General features: G+C 43.1%; 1 protein-coding gene across 1 annotated transcript in view; it reads left to right on the forward strand.

The window, feature by feature from the left end:
• Positions 1-11,890: 11,890 nt before the first annotated feature.
• DCHS1 (dachsous cadherin-related 1) overlaps positions 11,891-13,367 on the forward strand; it is a 35,302-nt gene continuing 33,825 nt past the window's right edge. Inside the window, exon 1 of the mRNA XM_004279231.4 lies at positions 11,891-12,190. The gene's annotated coding sequence lies outside the window, so the exon portion shown is untranslated. The remainder of the gene's footprint in view (positions 12,191-13,367) is intronic.

The raw sequence follows: 13,367 nt of genomic DNA on the forward strand, positions 1-13,367 counted from the left end.
TCTGTTTACCAGGACTTTGACCCTTTCATGACCAGATCTACTTTAGCCCTAAAGCTTTATCCTCCAGAATCTCACTCTCTAAACCCAGCTTCTTGCCTCTGGATCTCCCTTTGCACACATATCAAATTTTCAAACTCTAGAAACTCTAGTCCTCTGAACTCATTGCTCCCTGTATATACCGGGCCTTTCTTCCTTTTCAACCCAGCCTGGATATCATGATCCAACTTCATCTGTTCTCATGGCAGCCCCTACTCAACCCCATGTCTTTCTCTCCCACCCACTTATTAATTACCAGATTTCTCTACTCCTGTGCCCTCATCACTAAGAGCTCCCAGGAACAAACAATAGCACACAACCACTGGCACTGGGATCAACAGAATCAGGCCCTGAACACAACAAGCCTGGATTGCTCAATCCTACCATCTCTTTGACCCCTGCAAACTTTCTCCACTTTTCTTAAACTCTTTGTATCATCTTCATCTCTTAGTATAAGCACTTAACTTCGCCTCCTACTTCCCAGAAAAAAAAAAGGAGTCTGTAGGCATGGTCTTCTCAATTCCCTACCCTCCTGATCTTTATCTATATCTAAGAACTAGGCAATAAGTTGAAAATCTATTCATTGAAGACAGTTCATCCAATGACCATGCTCCCAAAAGCTCAATTCATCAAATTTTCCAAAGTTATCAAGTTTAAAAATTGTTGGTTTTAGGGTTTCCCTGGTGGCGCAGTGGTTGAGAGTCCACCTGCCAATGCAGGGGACACGGGTTCGTGCCCTGGTTTGGGAAGATCCCACATGCCACAGAGCGACTAGGCCCGTGAGCCATGGCCACTGAGCCAGTGCGTCTGGAGCCTGTGCTCTGCAATGGGAGAGGCCACAACAGTGAGAGGCCCGCGTACCGCAAAAAAAAAAAAAAAAAAAAATTGTTAGTTTTGAGCACCAAAACCTATTTGGTAGAGTTATCAACTCACCAAAAATTTGTTTCTATCAATAATGTATAAAATTTATAGAAATTGTGTTGTGTGGAAAGATTTAATAACCTTATGGATTCACTCTTTTTTCTTTTGGTTGTTTTTTTTTTAGTTTTAGTTTTCAATTAATTTCAGCTTGATTTAGTTTAGTTTTAGTTTAACCAGAGTCTTCTCATTCGGTCTGTTGTATAACCAGATTTCAATCAAACTCTGTTGAATGTCACTTTTGTGTGTGATACTCATATCAGAAACTTAGGATTCAGATGCCTAAAATGAATATATAATACTCATTTGATCAAGCTGATAAAAAAAATCTAGGAAGTAAACAAAGTTAAAAACAGCACTAACTCATTCTGTGAAGCCATTATTACCATGATACTAAAACCAGAAAAAGACATTGCAAGAGAAGATCAAAATCCCTTATGAATAATTGTTGCAAAATTTGCCAACAGAATACTAGCAAACTGTATCCAACAACATAAAAAAAGAATTATACACTAGGACCAAGTGAGCTTTACACCAGAAATACAAGGTTGGTTACCATTCTGAAATCAATCAGTATACAAAAATCAATTATATTTCTACACACTAGCAAAGAACGATCCAAAAAATAAATTAAGAAAACAATTCCATTTATAATAGCATCAAAAAGAATAAAATGTTTAGGAATAAATTTAACAAAAGAAGTACAAGACTCACACACTGAAAACTACAAAAGATTATTGAGAGAAAATGTAAAACGCCTAAATAATGTAAAGATAACACATGTTCATGGATTTGAAGACTTAATATTTGTTAAGGTGCAGATACTCCCCAAATTGATTTAGAGATTCAACACCATCCCTATCAAAGTCATGCGGCTTTTTTTTTTTTGCAGAAATAATAAAATTCATATGGAAATTCAAGAGACTCAGAATAGCCACACAAAATAATCTTGAAAAAGAACAAAGTGGGAGGACTCATACTTCCTCATTTTAAAACTTCTACAAAGTAATCAAGACTGTGTGGTACTGGCATAAGGACAGACATGTAGATCAAGGAAACAGAATTGAGAGGTCAGAAATAAACCCTTAGATTTATAGTGATTTTTTTCTTAACAAGGATGACAAGAAAATCAAATAAGGAAAGACAAGTCTTTTTAACAAATAATGATAGAACCAGCTATCCACATGTAAAAAATTAAGGTTGGACCGCTACCTCGCACCACATACAAAAATTAATTCAAATGGATCATAGACCTAAAAAAGAGCTAAAACTATAAAACTGTTTAAAAAAATAGCAGTAAATCTTGTCCTTGGATTAGATGATGATTTCTTAGATAGAATGCCAAAAACACAAGCAACAAAAGGAAAATGAGAGGGAGAAGGGGCAACGTAGGGATGGGGAAAAAAAGGGTTATTTAATGTGATTATATGAAATTGTGTGTGAAACTTGAAAATTTAAAGCGCTACAGAATTTAAAGAATCATTCAATTTAAAAAAGTTTTTAAAAGAAAATAAGATAATTATTTAAGGAACAGAATATCCAAGAACTGTGGGACAATAACAAGAACTGTGGAACAATAACAAAATGTATGTAATGGGAATACCAGAGGAGAAGAAAGAGAGAGAGAAACAGAAGAAACATTTGAAGTAATAATCACTGAGAATTTTCTGAAATTAATGACAGACACCAAACCACAGATCCAGAAAGCTCAGAAGACATCAAAATAGACACTGAAAAAATCTACACCTAGGTGTACAAAACTGCAGAATATTTAAACTACAGAAAATATTCAAACCACAGAAAATAAAAGACATAGAAAATCTTGAAAGAAGCCAGAGAAGAAGTTACACAATAGCCAATAAGCATACAAAGAGAGGCTGAACATCATTAGTCATTAGAGAAATGCAAATCAAAACCACAATGAGATACCACTTCATACCCGCTAAGATGATTATAATAAAAAAGATAAACAATAACAAGTGTTGGCAAGGATGTAGAGAAATTGGAACCCTCATACACTCCTGGTAGAAAGGTAAAATGGTGAAGTTGCTGTAGGAAAGTTTGGCCACATTTCCTCAAAATGGTGAACATAGTTTATAATACATAGTTACAATGTGTATCATACCAGCAATTCCACTCCTAGGTATATACCCAAGGATATTGAAAAAGTACGTCTACACAAAAACTTGTATGCAAATGTTCACAGCAGCATTATTCATAATAGCCAAAAAGGGCAAAAAATCTAAATGTCCATCAACTGAAGAATGAATAAACAGAATGTGATATATCCATAGAATGGAATATTATTCTGTCATAAAAAAGAATGAACTACTGATGTATTCTACAACATAGATGAACTTCAAAAATAGGATAAGTGAAAGAAGCCAGACACAAAAGGCTACCTATTGTATGATTCCATTTATATGAAATACCCAAAACAAGCAAATCCACAGAAACAGAAAACAGATTATTAGTTGCCAGGGGCTGAAGGGAGAAGGAAATGGGGAGTAACTGCTAATGAGTATGGGGTTTCTTTTGGAACAATGAAAACATTCTGGAATTTGATTGTGGTTGATGGATATACAACTGTGAATAGACTAAAAACCACTGTGAACTATACAGTTTAAAAGGATGAACTTTATGGTATATAAATTGTATCTCAATAAAACTGTTACTTAAACAAATAAATAAAATCAAAGTAAAAACTTTATTTAGAAGTAGTAGCAACTACATAATCAAGGATAAGAATAAGCAGAGATATTCCTACAGTCATCCTATTGTGACATGAATGGGACTGGCAGAAATTCTACAAATGTTTCTTCGATGTCACTGTGGCAGGAGGCCCATTCATCAATGGTCATCATGAGATCTTAGAACAATTATTTTGAACTAATGAACTTATATAATTAATTTTATCACTTACTGTAGTAACTATTAATTCCATTTACCAACCAGTATGGAAATACAGTATGGCCATATTTCAGCCCATATCTATATTCCTATTAAAATTATAAGTGCACAAAAAAGTCTTTTTAAAAAGGAAAATTATTAGATTGAAAATGTTTTGAAAGAGAGAACCCCGCCCCCGCAAGATTGTTTATATTTGACATTTGAGTCATTGCACAACACTTGTAGAACAAAATACACAAGAACTTCTCATTCTCAAAAGTTTAGATTCAAAGTAAGGAAAATTTTAGATTACACTGAACTTTGGCCAGCCATGGCAAAATGACTTCAGTGAAACAGCAAATAAATTAAAACTAAAACTGAGCTAAACTACACTTCAAATGAGTCAACTGCTAATTTGTAGAAATGTTCAAAAGTAGTTAAAATCCATACAACCATGCAATTGTTGTAAACTTTACACATAATTAAAAGAAACAAAATTTTGGTAAATTGAGAAAATTGGTGAATTTCAGCAAATTGATCATTCTGTGAACTGAAATTCAGAGAACTGGCTCTCCTTACTTCCTATCCCAGAGGATAGGAGTCCTTCCTCTCCTCCACATTTAATCCCTCCACCTGTGTTCTAGATTCCCTCTGGTTCTGCCTTCTCTGGCTCCTGCCCTGTGGGAGAGAATTGAGAGTCTCCTTTTTTCTTTCCTAGAGTCTCTGCAGGGAATTGAAATCCTTCAGAGCCTGGAAAACATACTTGGTCTTGGAAGATCCCAGCTCAAACAGTGCTGGACTCTGGCCATTTTTTTAATACTCCTTCTCACTTTCTCCAGGGCTGGGCTCTACTGAAGAGTGCTAATGACTGTGGTCTCTCATGAGCATTTGAACGGGGGCTCAGTCTCAGAGCAGTCTGCAACCAAGCAATGATGCTGCCCGGTGCCTCCTCACGCACTAAGAAGGAACAATTGGATGACAGAGCCAGTGAGAATTGTTAGCCTCCCATCCTTGTCATTCAGGAGCATCATTTACAAGGCAGGCCTTTTGGGTCATCTTTCCTTTTCCATTCGATCTTCCCCACATTCATCTGTCCTTCCTTGCCCCTGGTTAATTTGTCCTTCCACTGCTTCCCAGAGTTTAGCCCTTTCCATCGTGAACTCTCCTCCCAATCTTTCCTGTTCTGAAACCCCTAAATTCTCAGCCCCATTATACACCCCCGAGTCTCCACTTCCTCTAAGAGAGTTGGCTTTGTTTAAGTACATCATTTCTTCACATTCTGCCACAAGTCTAGGGAGGAGAGAGAATTTGTCTCCACTCTTGGGGCTCCCTAGGGCCCAAACACACATAAGTACTTTTCCACACCTCCCCCCAGTCTTTGAGAATCATACCATCTTGTTATTCAAGCCTCTACCCTCCTCAGTGTTGTCATGAAATGACCTTTCTTTTTCATCAAAGACTTTAGTATAGCTGTGCCTGTACCCTTTGTTCTCTCACCAGCATCCTCAACTCCATGGTCCTTTAAGCCTGTAAGGCCACCAGCCATCATTCCTCTAAACAGTGTCTCCATTCCTTTAACACTTCCCTCAAAATCACTAACATACTGCCTCCCTCAAGCCCCATTTTTCACAAACTCCAACTCCTCTCCAGAGAGAATGGGATCACCAGGTATGATGGCCTCAAATTCCCACCCTGTCCATCCTCCTTCTGCACTGCCATCATACCCTCATGCATGCACTTATCTGCATCCTCACCCATCTTCCCTTTCAGTCTTGAAGGAGGAGGTACCTCTCTAGGTTAAAAACCAATTCCTTCCTGTAGCCATGGTTAATTCCTCAGACCCTCCTCTCTCCTCTGGGACCTTGCTCCATTAGCCATTGCCTGTCCATCAGCTCTTTACCTGCGGTGTTAAACGAGGTCCCACTGCTTACTTCTCAGCAACTGTTCCTCAATCCTTCCCTTCCCCACTCCTCCTCTCAGCCTCCTGTTACCCATCCTTTCTCTCTTTCCTTGCTGCACTCACTGAGTAGTAGTTCTTCATCCTCCTGTCTCACTAGCATCCTTTCTTTATTCTGGAAAGAATATTTATATTCTTTCTTATATTCAGCATAAATGAATATTATTTATTCATCTGTCCATCAACGGACACTTAGGTTGTTTCCATGTCTTGGCTTTTGTGAATAATGCTGCAATGGACATGAGGTGCAGATATCTCTTTGAGATAGTGATTTCATTTCCTTTGGATATACCCAGAAGCAGAATTGCTGGATCATATGGTAGTTCTATTTTAAAATTTCTTGAGGAAACTCCATAATGTTTGCCATAGTGGCTGTACCAGTTTACATCACCACCAGCGGTGTCCAAGGGTTCACTGTTTCTCCACATCCTTGCCAGCATTTTTTATGTCTTTTTTTTGATAACAGCAATCCTAACAGGTATAAGGTGATATCTCATTGTGGTTTTGATTTGCATTTTCGTGATGATTAGTGATGTTGAACAACTTTTCATGTGCCTATTGGACATTTGTATATTTTCTTTGGAAAAAGATCTATTAAGATCCCTTGCCTATTTTTAAATTGGGTTATTTGGTTTTTTGCTCTTGAGTTGTATGAGTTCCTTGTATATTTTGGATATTGACCCCTTAGCTGATACGTAGTTTGCAAATATTTTCTCCCCTTCCATAGGTTGCCTTTTCATTTTGTTGACAGTCTCCTTTGATATGCAGAAGATTCTCAGTTTGATGTGGCCCCACTTGTTAATTTTTGCTCCCTTTGCTTTTAGTGTCAAATCCAAAAAAGTAATTGCCAAGACCAATGTCAAGCAGCTTACCCCCTATGTTGAAGTTCTCCTAGGAGTTTTATCGTTCCAGGTCCTAATGTTCAAATCTAATCCACTTTGAGTTGATTTTTGAGTATGGTGTCAGATAAGGGTCTGGTTTCATTCTTTCACCCATGGATATCCAGTTTTCCCAGCACCATTTATTAAAGACACTATCCTCTCCCCATTGTGTATTCTTGGCACCTTTGTTAAAAATTAATTGACCACAGGGACTTGGTGGTCCAGTGGCTAAGGCTCTGCGCTCCCAATGCAGGGGGCCCGGGTTCTATCCCTGGTCAGGGAACTAGATCCCACATGCCGCAACTAAGAGTTCGCATGCCGCAACTAAAAAAAATTAAAAAAAAAAAAAAGATCCCACATGCTGCAACAAAGATCCCACAAGATCCCGCACGTGGCAACAAAGATGCCGTGTGCCACAACTAAGACCTGATGCAGCCAAATAAATAAATAAATATATTTTTTTAAATATTAAAAAAACATTGACCACATATGCATGGGTTTATTTCTGGGTTCTCTATTCTGTTCCATTGATCTATGTGTCTGCTTTTATGCAGATATCATACTGTTTTGATTACTATAGCTGTGTAATACAGTTTGCAATCAGGAAGTGTGATGCCTCCAGCTTTTTTCGTCTTCCTCTCCTGTCTTTGAATCATTAAGACCATCAGCCACATCCTAATTCCAAAGTCTAATGGAGACCTATCAGACTTCATATTACTGTGGTATTTTTACTCTGCTGGCGACTCTCATTCTAGTAGCTGTTTCCTTCCTTGGCTTCTATGATAACACATTGGGCACTACTCTCTTGTTCAATTCTTACCTCATTGGCTGCTCTTCCCAATCCCCTTCATGGCTCTTCTTTTGTTATCTACCCTTAATGCTGCCCAGGCCCTCTTTTCACTACATATTCTCTGGAGGTGACAACATCCATTCTCATGGTTCCACTTAACCACTATAGACTGATAGACTGATGTCTCCAAAATATCTATCTTCAGCTCACCTGAGTTCCAAATTTTATACTCAACCACATCCTAGACATCTTCATTTGGATATCTCACATACATCTTAAAGTCATCATGTACAAAACCAAATTCATTATGGTACAAAACCAAATTCATTGAGAACTCTTAGTTCTCAATCATCATTGAGAGGAGAGGTATGTCTCTCCTCTCAAACCTGCTCATCCTTTTCTTCCCAAACATCATGAGTAACATCACTAATGTACGTCCCAGGAAGATGGAAGTCATCTTGCACTACACTCCTCCTGCACCACCACTCCTCACATCTAGTCAGCCACCAAGAATTGTAGTCTCTGTAACTTCTCTCATATCTTACTCCTCTTTTCTAATCCCACGACCACTAGCTTAGTTTAGATCCTCATTACAAGCTGGGCAATTGAAACTGACTCTTGTCTATTTTCCTTTGATCCTTAGTATTGAAGCCAAAATGATGCTGATGTCACATAATCTGACCATTTCCCTTATTAAATAAACCTTACAATGGCTCCTCAGAGCCTGGACTATATGCATGATAGGTAATATCCTCCATGATTTGGCCCCATTTACCCTTCTTGTTTTCTCCTTTCGCACCAGCCCGTATGCCTTACACTCCAGCCAAGTCAATGTACTCAGGAACCACCAACACTTACCACCTGTACACCAGCCTCCACGGCCAAAGGCTATTTTCTTTCATGCTCTTGTGGTTTTGAACATGGTGCTGTTTACTCTGCCTGAAAGTCCTTTCTCCAACTTCTCCCTCTGCTACAATTCTACTCATCTTTGAAGATCCAGTTCCACCATCATCTTTGTGACACCATTTGCTGACATCCCACCCCTGGGCTAGATTAAGAATCCTCTCTATGCCCACAATCCCATGCTTTCCTCTATCATTATACTACCCAGTGCCAATGTGCAGATCTGTCTTCACAGCTTACTGTGAGCTCCTTAGTCATATCCTAGCTATGTATCTTAAGTATAAAGCTGGCCACTTATATGTGTCTTCAGTAAATAGAAGGAAGTAAGAAAATTTAGGTTCTCCTATTTGAAAAACTCTCTGGCCCCCTAAAACACCTGTCCCCTCCCCCTGCTATAGATCTCTCTCCTTTCCTGTAGTCAAGCCTCTTTAAAGAACAGGCTCTACTCCATGTCTCCAGTTCCCCCCTCCACCCTACCCAACTCCTTTATTGAGTGCTGACTAGTTTCCACCCTGACCTCTCCACCCACCCCGTTGTCCCCAAGGTCACCAGTGGTCTCCCTCTGGCCAAATCCAATGGATACGTATCAGTCCTTGCCTCCCTGGCCTCCTCTGTGTCAGTCAACCCTGATGAACACTCTCTGTCCCATGGCTTCCCTTGGCTTTCCCTTGGCTTCATTGGCACTGCCTCCTCCCCTTCTTCTCCCTCTCTGGCTACTCCTTCTCACTCTCCTTTGAAGGCTGTGCCTCCTCTCCTCAACCTTTAAGTGCTGGAGCTTCTTAGGGTCTGTCCTAGCCCCCTTCTCTTCCCAATGTACATGCTGTTCCTGAGAAATCTTATTCACTCCCTTAGCTTCATTTACCATTTATCACATTTCCCATATAAGCCAACCCAAACCCAAGGTGATTCCTCATTTTCCTACTGAGAAAATCCAAAAAGCTTTTTGATCACCCTGAAACTGTATACCTTCAGGGATGAGGATGAAACAACCAAAAGTTTACTTCTATCGGTTAATTCACTTTATTATACATATATTTAAATTCACATATCATCATGAAGTATAAATATTTATAAATAATATATTGATTTATAAATATGGCTTTCTTTCCATTCTCATAATTCCATAAACAATTTAATGCATACTTTTAACATGAGTTCTCCAGAGCAGCGTCTTTCTCATTATGAGGGTCACTTTTTCAGCCATCTTACCTATTTTCCAGAACAGATGATCTTCTCTTCAGTCTACGTGGAGAATTTCGGAGAGGACACAGCACAATTTGAATCCATTTGTGATGCAGTCATTGGAAACTGTATCCCAAGTCACAGGTCCCCATTTGCATCACTCTAGGGCAGCTGGTGTTTGGCATGCATCCTGCAATATATTCATGACCTCTAAAAGTCACTTAATGTTTTGCCTTTTAAAAAAAACTTTTTAATTGTTAATTTTTTTTACTGAAGTATAATATTCATACAGAAAATGGCCCAAGTCATAAGTGTTTGGCTCAATGAATTGTCACAAAGTAAAACATCCATATAACATCACTCAGGTCAAGAAAAAGAATATTTCCAGCAGCCTAGAAGCCCCTCCCAAGTACTACAGTATTACTTTTAAAGGCACTTTTTATAAAGCATATTTAGAAACATTCAACACATGCAGTTGTGAGACTGTTACCAGGAATAGCTATCAAAGCTGTGACTATTGATTCTGTGGGAAATGACCTATACAGGCATCCAAAATAGCATTGTTGAGGACATTTCAGGTTAATGGGTCTTGCCCAAACAGTAAAAATAGTTAGCATTTATGGAGCACTCACTATGTGCCAGGTACGAAGCACTTCATCTATATTAAATAATTTAACCCTTAGCCCCACTTTATAGATGAGAAAACTGAGGCAGAGACAGGCTAAGTAACTTTTTAAAAGCCACACAGCTTGTAAATGGCAGGGTCTGGACCCCAAGCCAGGCAGTCTGGCCCCAGAGTCCACAAGCTTAGTCACCATACCATACTGCTTTATCCAGTGGTTTGTTGTTCAAAATAAAGTAAATGAGAGCAAACCCTGTAATATGAGAGACTTTGTAAGGACTCAAATATAAGGTTACTCCCTCTTTCCTTGGGATGATTTTAGAAAAACAAAACAGCAAAAACCTCACCCTATATTCAAGCTTATACGGTATTTGCAGATGACTCCCAAATATTTATGTCCATCCCAGACCACTCTTCTAAGCTGCAGACCTACCTACCCGACAGACACTTCAAAGTTAGCAGCCCAAATTGAAAGTCATCATCTTTCTAAGTCAGCCTCCTGCAAGCAACTCCTGCTCCTTTTGTCCAACACAGTGAATGTCACCACCATCCACCCAGCTGCCCAAGCCAGAAACCTGGATGTTATCAAGGATTCCAGCCTCTTCTTCACTCCTCTTTTTCAAAATCACACTCCCTTCTGCTTTAACTGAAAGTGTGTTCTCTCACCCCAGAAGTTCCTGATTTCTTTGTACCATTTGCACATGTCTCAAGTCAGAATACCTTTGGACTCACAGCCTATATATTCAGTCACAGGAAGGACAGAAGAGGAGGGATCAAAACTCTTCCAGTTCTTTAATACTGTCTGCCTCTGATTTACTTCTTTCCATTTTCTCTGCCAGTTGGCCCCTCAAGCCCCTTCCCACCTCCTTGCCTAGTTTCCATCTCGCTTTCCTTTTCTGAGGAGTATACCCTGAGTGAGACCACCATCCCTAAATCTCCTCGTTCCAAAACCCTCCATCTGGAGCCTCAACTTTGGGATGAAAGAGGAAGTGAGGGAAGGAGAACTAATAAAGAGCATGGGTTAAACAGAAGTGACCAGGAGGAGAGAATGGAAAGACTAATATGGAAGAAGAGGATGAGGAAAGAGGGATGACAGAAGGAAACTGGGAGGGAAAGCCATGTGGGGAAGAGACAGGGAGAAAGGGACAGGGAGAAGGGGTTGGGGGAAAAGAGGTGAAGAGAAGAGGTGGGGAGACAGGGAAAGGAGAAGGGCAGGCAAAGGACATGGGGAGAACCGGTGTGGAGAAGAGGCTGAGGAGAAAGGATCGAGAAGGGATGGGAACAAGGGGCTGGAGAGGAAAGGATGGGAGATGGGGCGAGAAGAAGAGGGTAGGTAGAAGGGAGAGGGGAATGGAGAGAAAAGGGTTGGGAGGGAGATTAGGGCAGTGAGGGAGAAGAGGGGACGGTGGAGGAATGAGGGGTAGGAAAGAAGATGGAAGAGCAGGACGAGAAGGAGAAGGGGACGAGGAGAGAGGATGTAGAGAACGGGATGGGAGAAGGGGACAGGGCGCTTAGACCAGGAGAAGGGAAGAGAACGGGGACGCGGGAACCGCGCAGCGCTGGGGCCGGATCCGGCCGGGGACTGGGGCCGGGAAGTCTAGGGGCGGAGGGAGGACTGGCGGGCGCTGGCGGGGCAGCGGCGCGGAGCGCGGGTGGGGGCGGGGGCGGGGGCTCGCGGGCGGAGGGGCGGGGGCTCGGGTTACCGCGCGGAGGGCGGGGGAGGGGAGGGGAGGGGGCGCGGGGCCGCGGCGGCGAATCTCGCTTCCTCCTCGGGGCGGCTGTGTAGGAGGCGGCGCCCCGGCGGCGGCGACGGCGGCGGCGGACGGACCGACCGACGGGCGGGTGCTCGCGAACCGACGGCCGGCCGGCCGCCCGAAGCTGCTCGCTGGCCGGGAGACAGCGGTGGCGGACGATGTGCGGCCCCAGGCCCCGCGCGGGCGGGCGCTGCCCAGGGGGCTGACCGCGCCGGACGGCGCCCCAGGACCGGGCAAGGGAGCCCGCGCCGCGCGGAGGTCAGTGCCCGCGGCCGCCCGGCCCGTCCGGCCGCACCCGCCGGGCCGCCGGCCTCTCCTGGGCGGCGGTGGCGGCGACGGAGCCGGGGGCTTTGTTCTGAGCCGGAGACAATGGGGGAGGGGGGGCCTGGGCCTGCGGGACGAGGACGAGCGTGAACGTGAGCGTGGGGGCAGGGCCTGGGGGTCTTTGTGTGCGTGTGTCATCGAGTCGGATGTGTGGCGGCGTGAGTGTGCCGGGGGTGTAGGCAGGGTGTGTGTGTGCTCCTCCGAATGTGAATGTGAGCGCGAGTGCATCGCCTAGTGTGAGTCAGTGCGTGTCACTGGGGAGTTGTGTGTGTGTGTGTTTGGCCATGTGTACGTGCGTGTCACTCCGAGGGTGTGTGGGTCAGAGTGAGTATGTGTCTGGTGAGCCAGTCCCTGTGAGGGAGTGTGTGTGTGTGTGTGTGCGCGCGCGCGCGCGCGCGTGTGTGTGTGTGTGTGTGTGTGTGTGTGTGTGTGTGTGTTGCCTGCCTCTGTGGGAGCCATGTGTCAGAATGTGGAGGATGGGTGTGTGACAGAGACAAACTGAGACAGAAACAAAGAAACTGAGGGGGGAGAAGTAAAGAGAAACAGAGGAGAGACAGGCGAAGCCCGAACTGGAGGTCTGTCACCCAGACTGGTGTTGAGTTTGTGTCCAGGATGCCTAGATGGGAATCCTGTGCAGGGGACGGAGGGAGGTCACTGCGGGCCTGGTCCCACGTGGAGGGGGTGGGGAAATGGAGGTCTAGAAGTACAATGAGCTCAGTGTGGCGTGGGCCGGGCTCACAGCCATGGGGTCATAGGCCAGAAAAATATTGTTGCTTATGTCAACTCCTCAAATACCCACAGGGGACACAGTTGCAGGCAGCACACATCCACAAGAGATGCCTTCACAGCCATCACACACCCCCCGGAAGCACTGTCAGAGCCAATACACATTTACAGAGGGTGCTCTCAGAACAGCATACACCCACGATAGAAATGGTGCAGCCAACACATTCCCACGGGATCATTGTCAGGGCCACCACAAACCATGGGAGACACCATTGCTGCCAGCACCTTTCCGGAGACACTGCCACAGCAATATACATCCACTGGTAACCCTGTCACAGCCAACCCATCATCTAGGTTATACTTCATCAGGACTGCCTGTACATAG

Source organism: Orcinus orca, chromosome 8 (assembly GCF_937001465.1).
Source record: "Orcinus orca chromosome 8, mOrcOrc1.1, whole genome shotgun sequence".
Classification (NCBI taxonomy): domain Eukaryota; kingdom Metazoa; phylum Chordata; class Mammalia; order Artiodactyla; family Delphinidae; genus Orcinus; species Orcinus orca.